Source organism: Urocitellus parryii, chromosome 2 (assembly GCF_045843805.1).
Source record: "Urocitellus parryii isolate mUroPar1 chromosome 2, mUroPar1.hap1, whole genome shotgun sequence".
In the NCBI taxonomy this organism is placed as follows: domain Eukaryota; kingdom Metazoa; phylum Chordata; class Mammalia; order Rodentia; family Sciuridae; genus Urocitellus; species Urocitellus parryii.
In genome coordinates this window covers 172172123-172179851 of record NC_135532.1, presented here as the reverse complement: position 1 = coordinate 172179851, position 7729 = coordinate 172172123, and the positions used below count along the sequence as shown (strand labels likewise).

Genomic DNA, 7729 nt, shown 5'->3' with positions numbered 1-7729 from the left:
TTAAACATTTAAGTTGAGAATATTGCTTCATTTATTATCTAAAACAGATATTGACAATTGGTAATTGTGAAAGTGGCAAGACTATACATATACCTCTACCCAGGGGCTAAAATTAGAATCAGATAAGGGCTTAAAATGTATTATAGCACTTGATTCTATAGAAAAAGAACAATTCTGTGGGCATGGTTATTTTAGGTGGGTCATAATCCTCTAGAACCTTATCAAGGATCTGTGGTGTTGCAGAACCATAGAAGCTAAAGAGGGGCTCTTGACAGATCCAGTTCCAATCCAGTAAGGTTCCAGTCTCTCCTTTGCTGAGTTCTAGCATTCTCTCATAGTCACTTACCTCAAAATGCCTCTATCCACCTGTTGCTTTGGTTCTTCATTACGGAGGAGGAGGCGAGGGCTGGACATCTCTATTCAGCCTTCCTAGAATCCCCAAACTCCAATCCTAAATGGCTTTGCTATAGCTCTCTTTATTACAAAAAAAGATAAAACAAATACTTTATATCTATACAACTAGGCACTGATTTAGATTAATGGATATGTCCCATTCCTTTTCATAGCTGATAGAATCATCAATAAAATACCCGTGAAGAATAGTTCTCTGGTGAACAAGCAATTATGCAAAGTATCTACAGAAAAATGGAATCTATACTCTTAACTTATAGATGAATATTGTAGCTGAGTTGTGCTAATAAATATCACCTCTTTTTCCTGTGCAGGTTTTGAATCATGTGAGAAGACAAGGAATATGAGGTAACCTATCGTTTTAGTATATTATTAAGGAGTTTATTTTGAAGAATGTGGCTTAGGAGTTTTAAATTCTGAATCTTGTCTTCCCGGGCATGAACCACAGGAATATTCAGGATCTAAGGTGAGTTTATTGTTCTGAAACAACTCTCTACTCCTCATGTAGGCTAAAATGCATGAAGACATATCAAGAAGCAGGATTGTGGCCAGACTGAGCTCCCTCCACCAGGAAGCACCAGCAATGGGGAAGACGTATTGCCCCTAGGAGAAGCTCTGAACTCACCTCTGATTCTGGAATGTTGAAGTCTGGTGTGGGTTGAGTTAGGAGGTGACATAAGAAAGACTGGTTGCTGGTTCATACTTTCAGGACTGCTTGACATTCTTGTTGCTTATACTTTTCCGGGTAAGGCCAGGAAAGAGTCAGGGATCCAGATGCTTTGGAGTCCTCCATTCCTTCCTGGTCATATTGTCCTATGCCCAGCCATGGTAGATTTTGGCATTGATGTAATATGGTGACATTCGCAGAAGCTGGTCATAGAGTACAGTGAGCATGTCTCCCCTGATATCTAAACTGAAGACAGGAAAATTGCAATAGGCTCTTCCTGGTTTAGGAGATAGGATTGAGACCTCCATTTGAGACACTATGCCAATTATGTGACATTAGTCTACATTCAGTTTTCCTAGGTTCCTGGTTAAACTTTTATAAAGTAAAAGTAGTAGGTTGAAAATTCCATGTAAAAATCATAGAAAGGAGAAATATTTGCAACTCTTATATAGGGAACTCTTACAACTCAAAACCAAAAGAATCAATTCAATTTAAAAATGGGCAAACCATTGGAACACATACGGAACAAAAGAAGAGAGTTGAGAGTCTCCTAAGCATGTGAAAAGATGCTCAAATCCTTTGCCATCAGGAGATAGAAATTAAAACCAGAGTGAGATTTCAGTACAAACACGTAGAGTGGCTGATATTATAAAGACTAACGACACAAAGTGTTGGCAAGGATTAGAAACAACTGGAAATCTCATATATTGCTGATGAAAATGTAAAGGGTACAACAAATTAGGAAAACAGTTGACAGTTGATTAAAAAGTTAAACACAAACCTATAATATGATGCAGCCATTCCACTCAAAATATTTACCCAAGAGAAATGAAAGCATATGCACACATAAAATCTTATACACAAACACTCATAACCCCTTTTATTGATCAATGTAGAAAACTTGAAACTACCCAAATGTCCATCAACAGAAGAATTGATAAATAAACTATAGTACATTCCATACAATGGAATACCATTCAGAAATAAGAAACTACCACATGGATGAATCTCAAAATGATTACATTGAGAAAAAGAAGCCAGACTAACAAAATCAAACCAAACCCAACCCAGAACAACTGTATGAATCTATTTATATAAAATTCTAGAAAAAACAAACTAATCTACAGACACTAAGTGAATCAGTGGTTGCCTGGGGATGGGGTTGGGAAAGGGATAGACTGCAAAGGGGCAAGAAGACACCTTCAGATGTGATGGGAATGCATCTTGGTTGTGAGGTAGTTTCACTTCTGTGTATATCAACCCAACAAAACCCATTGTACTGTACACTCTAACCAGGTAGTCTATGGTTATAAATGATATCTCAATAAGTTAGTTTATAAAGAAAATAAATAATAATAATAATAAAAACCCAGGCCTTTGGTGTGGCACACACCTATAATCCCAGCTATTTGGGAGGCTAAGGAAGGAGGATTTAAAGTTCAAGGATAGCCTGGGTAACTTAGTGAGACCCTATTTCAGAATAAAATTTTTTAAATAAATAAATAAATAAAGGCTGGAGAGGTAGCATCCCTGGGGTTCAGTGGTAGAGCACCCCAGTAACACCAATACAGGCATCAGTTTAAATCCTGGTGCCAGAAGTCACTCATGTTGAGAATGCTTGATGCCACATCATGGGCCTTAAAAGATCAAAAATATTTAAAGGGACCTCTCAGCCATAGGAGAACAAAATCCAATCCAAATTTTAAGCAAATATTTTTGGTTATAAATGGACCCAATAATTTTATTTATTTTTAAATGTGGTACTGAGGATCCAACTCAGTGCTTTACATGTGTTAGGCAAGTGCTCTACCCTGAGCCACAACCCCAGCCACCCAATCCTATTTTTGAATGGAGACTTTTCGGACAATAAGGAGCTCACCTGTTGGGCAATAATCTAATTTTTAAAATCTAAAGTCAGAGTTAAAACTCAAACTGGAATCCACAAGGTGTTTTCAGTTTTTATTCCTCTGGCTCTGGCTGGGGCTGGGCATTGGGAGTGTTGGGGCCTCTTAAGGACAGAGCACTGGATTTAAAAGACTCTAAGGCAAGTGAAAAAGCTGATTCCTGAAACACAGTAAGAGGCTAGGGGCTGAGGAAGAAGGGGACAGGTGAGGGAACCAGAGGTGGGGTGCATGGCCACGAAACCCCACCACAGGAGCGGGGAGGCCAAACCGTCTGTCCCAGTTCTCCTCCTTGATGGCACTGTATTTCCCCTTCCTTGGCTGTCACCCACAAGCCTTCAGTAAAATGAGATTAAACGCTGCAATTTGATGTGAACAGCATTTGGGAACATGGGTTTGGGGTCTGTGTCCAGGCAGATAAACAACATGGAGAGCCATGGAAGCTTGGAGATGTAATTATAAAGTTGCTAAAAACTGATCATTAGAGAGGCATAGTGCCATTGGTCCACAGTGAAAGGGAACAAAAACCAAGTGACATTTTGGAGAAGTTTCTCAGAGATTCTCAGAACTACCCCTGGAGAAAAGAGGATTTTTTGGGAACACAATGGGAGTGACTACGTTATTGAATGTTTAAAGAATGGTGTCCTTGCCCGGTGCAATGGCACACACCTGTAATCCCAGTGACACAGGAGGCTGCGGCAGGAGGATGGCAGGTTTGAGAATAGCCTCAGCAATTTAGTGAGTCCCTAAACAATTTTGCGAGACCCTATCTCAAAATAAAATATAAAAAGGACTGAGGATGTGGCTGAGTGCCCCTGGATTCAATCCAAAAAGGTGGTAGTGTAGGGATATCGGGGAATATAAAGAATTTAAGCAAATTCACTTACCATGGACCTTTTAACAACTTTGAAATAGATTTTGAAATATCCTGACTTATTTTGGACTCTGACTTAGAAAAGTAATCCATGAGGCCAGGTTCCCCCAGTGTATCTCAAAAGCTGGGAAGAGCCCTGTGATATATGACCGAATCCTGACGGCCAATAGCCTCTGACGTCAGTTAATGACTGGACTTTGCACCTGAAAGAGAGTTAAAACCCAAGGTAGTTCAGGAGAGAAATCATTTCCTCCTTGGATTACCAGGCAAGAGCAGCTAAAATGAGAGCTCTTCTCACTCTCCTTTTCATCAGCTTGGGTAAGAAATGTTTGTTTGTTTGTTTGTTTGTTTTATTTTAATTCTTCCAACATGTTTGTTATCATGGGCTAGAATCCAGTAGGTTTTCCTGTCTGACTCAGCTCAAAGATGCAGGCATTTTAGTCTACAAGGGGCAAGACAGAGAGAGCTGCAGCAAACCGTCTATGAACTAGGACTTTGAGGATCAGAGATTTGTCTGAGACTAAATAAGAATGACTCGGTCGTCTTCTTGGGGCCTAGTGGTCTGCCGTAGCATTCTGGATCTGTCCTCTGACTATAAGAGGGACAGCCACAGGATAAAGCCCTCCTTTCACCAAGGTCTTTGTGTGTACTAAACCACAAGGAGCAATTGCAATATTGATTAGACTGCAGACAGGTGCTTCTCTTCTGGGGGCCAGTGGCAGGAAAGGCCACCTGTGTGTCTGAGAGGTGAGGATTTAACAGCTTGAGTTTGCTTGCAGAAAGAGATGTCGTATTGATACGTCAGAAAGGTGAAAAGAAATTGAATCTGCTTTAGAGAACTGGAGCGGCAATGTCAGGATTTGATTTTCTAAGATGTTCCCCCTGCTAATAGGAGGAAGGTGGGGAAAACTATTCTCAGAGGAGGGGCAGGCCTCACCAGATCTTCCTGTCAACCCTGGAGACAGCTGTCATAACCAAACCTTCAGGTCCAGTAAGAACTGGTGAGGTCTATAGGAGTTTCATGAGCCATTGCTAAAGGAGGCTTGACATACTATGTAAAATATAAGAAGGATGGGTGGATAGGATGGGAAATTTGGCTGAGAGGGTTGGAGAAATGGCTAGAGATCAGAGAATCAGGAGTTACTCATTCTCAAGGTCCCTTCTGGAGCAGGGTAGGGTGGGGTGGGGGAAACATGGAGAAGACTTTTCTTGGCTCACAGAGCCCTGGGGAAGGGCTCAGAGCTCAGCAGATCGCATGCTCCAGAGTGAGGGCAGTTATCCAAACACCATGAGCTGCTAATGAGCTCTGGGGTGCCTGAGCCTCAGATCCTCCCTATGGAGTAATAGAGGAGATCTCCCTGTCCTGAAGAGTGACTGGGGCAGGTAAATGAGAAAAGTATGTGACCTGTAGGGCACATAGTAAGCTCACTGGATGCTTTCTGCTATGCCTGCCCTCATATCCAATTTTTAAACTTTGGTTTTGTTTTGGCTTTTCTTTTTTTAAGTTATGCAAGTAACGCAGACCCATGTAACAAATTCAGACAATACAGATGTGTATGAAGTAAAAAGTGAACATCTGACCTGCCCTTCTATCTATCTGTCCCCATTCTAGCAATTCAAACCCAGAAGACTACTATTGATAGTTTTGGTGACTACGACGGTTTGTTTCTTGTGGGGAGGAAAAGGGGCAAAAGCTTCTTTTTCTAGGAAATATTAAGGATTTGGCAGATGTGGAAGGAATTATTATTTCAAACATGAGTTCCATCTCAGAGTCCTAACAACCAAGGGCAGGAAGTGCCTCTTGTACTTTCCCATTCTCCCCAGCCCCAGTTCCTTGCATAGACTTTTCCCGCAGTAACCCCTTCATAAGAATGTTCTGTAAAGATGAAGAGATGTGCAGAGACTATTCAAAGTCCCTTTACAGGCAAAACTTTCCAGATTGTTTTTGCTTTCTTCGAGCAATAAGGGCTGCTTTATTTCACAGCATCTGATTAGTAACTTTGGGAACCAACATTTCTTAATATTGAAGGATTTAGGGGCTGGGGTTGTGAGCTCAGTGGTAGAGTACTCACCTCTTACATGCAAGGCCCAGGGTTTGATCCTCAGCGCCACATAAACATAAACAAAATAAAGGTATTATGTCCAACGACAACTAAAAAATAAAAATAAAATATTAAAGGATTTAGATTTGTAAGAAAGGCATTTTATTGTGAACTTCAGTGAGCTTAGAATAGAGAAGCGGATGTTCCCTGGATGGTGGTGGTTTTGAAATGTTCTCTAGGAAGAGCCAGATCAGGGCATACTTTTTCTTTTCTTTTCTTTTTTCCAAGATGTTAAGATTTTATTTACAAAGCTTTTTTGTTGTACAGAAAGTAAAAATGCTGTTACAATCTCGGTGTAACTGGTAGCCACGGACGGTTGACTCACCAATCACAGCTATCCATGCTACAGCAAGAGTCTTACACAAAAAAACCTAACAATGCTTACAATTTTGTTGGGGCAAAGTCCCCAAGCTTGGTGATGGATTACCAAGAGGGACTGAAAGGAGGAAGGCGGAATGTCTCAGGAACTATTCTTTGGCTCTTTGGGTGGGTGGGTGTCCTAGGGTTTGTATCACAGCTACCTTTTTTTTTAAACAGCTATCAAATCCATGAGCAGTCCAACCAATACTGAACAGTTCTGTTTTTGCAGTTTATCTGAGGTCTTAATCATCTTCTCCTTCATCATCTGTTTCTCTCTTCCTCTTTTCACCTTTCCGGCTTTCTTCCTCCTCTTCTTCATCTTCATCTACTTCTCCATCAAGCCCAAATTCTTTTTCCTCCCTGCTGACTTCATTTTAATTGTCTTCCCCTTCTACATCTTCATCTTCTTCATCAAACTCTTCCTCCTCACCATCCTCATCTTCTCCTTCTTCATCCTCCTCTTCTTCATCCACACCATCCACCTCGGCATCTGAGTGGGGGGAGTCTTCTCCATCATATCGGTCCAGGTAGGTCAGCTGGGGCAGGAGCCTGAACACACTCTGTGTGAAGATGAGTGGCTTCACAGTTCAACAGATCCAGGCCCTTCAGACAATCCAACTGTTTCAAAGGTTCCAAGGTGCTGATGTCTTTCAGTTTATTTCCACTTCAGTTTAGATGTGTGACATTTGGAAGATTTTCTGTTAACATATCCAGACCTCCATAGATTCTGTTGTCACTGAGCTTAAGCTTTTTCAATTTAGGTAGCTTGGGGAGATTTGAAACTGAAATCAAGCCTACATTTATTCAACTGAGGAACTCCAAGTTCACAAATTCAGCAGTCAAGCCCTCAATTTTTCCATCATTTGATTTTCAATTGTCCAAGACAAGTTCCCGAATAGGTTTCTTCAGCTCCAGGTGGATCCTCCTCTTCAAGTCCATGTTCCCCTCATCCCCTCTCTTCAAACTTAACTTTCCGCGGCCCAGACAGAGCCAGCAGAGGCGGCCCTGCCTGCGAGCCTAGGGCCGTCAGAGGGGGTTGTAACAGCGCCACCTTGTGACACCTTCAATTATCTTCACTGAGAATTGTCAAAAATATTAAACCCAGGTTGATAGCTTTGCGTTATAGGCTTAAAAGATATTACCTCTTGGATACTTCTCACTTTAATAAACATTAAATCTTTGTTATATTTTCCAATAACATTTCCAGTTTTGACTGTTTAACTTTATTTTCTCTTTAGAATTAGTCCTGTGTTTCTATTTTCTTTTTTTTAATAAAAATATTTATTTTTTAGTTGTAGTTGAATACAATATCTTTATTTCACTTATTTATCTTTATGTGGTGCTGAGGATCAAACCCCAGTGCCTCATGCATGGCTGGCGAGCACACTACCACTTGAGCCACATCCCCAGCCCG

General features: G+C 41.0%; 1 pseudogene; it reads right to left on the bottom strand.

The window, feature by feature from the left end:
* Window positions 1–6557: 6557 nt before the first annotated feature.
* On the bottom strand, window positions 6558–7254 carry LOC113188138 (putative acidic leucine-rich nuclear phosphoprotein 32 family member C pseudogene; annotated as a pseudogene).
* Between the last annotated feature and the right edge of the window lie 475 nt (window positions 7255–7729).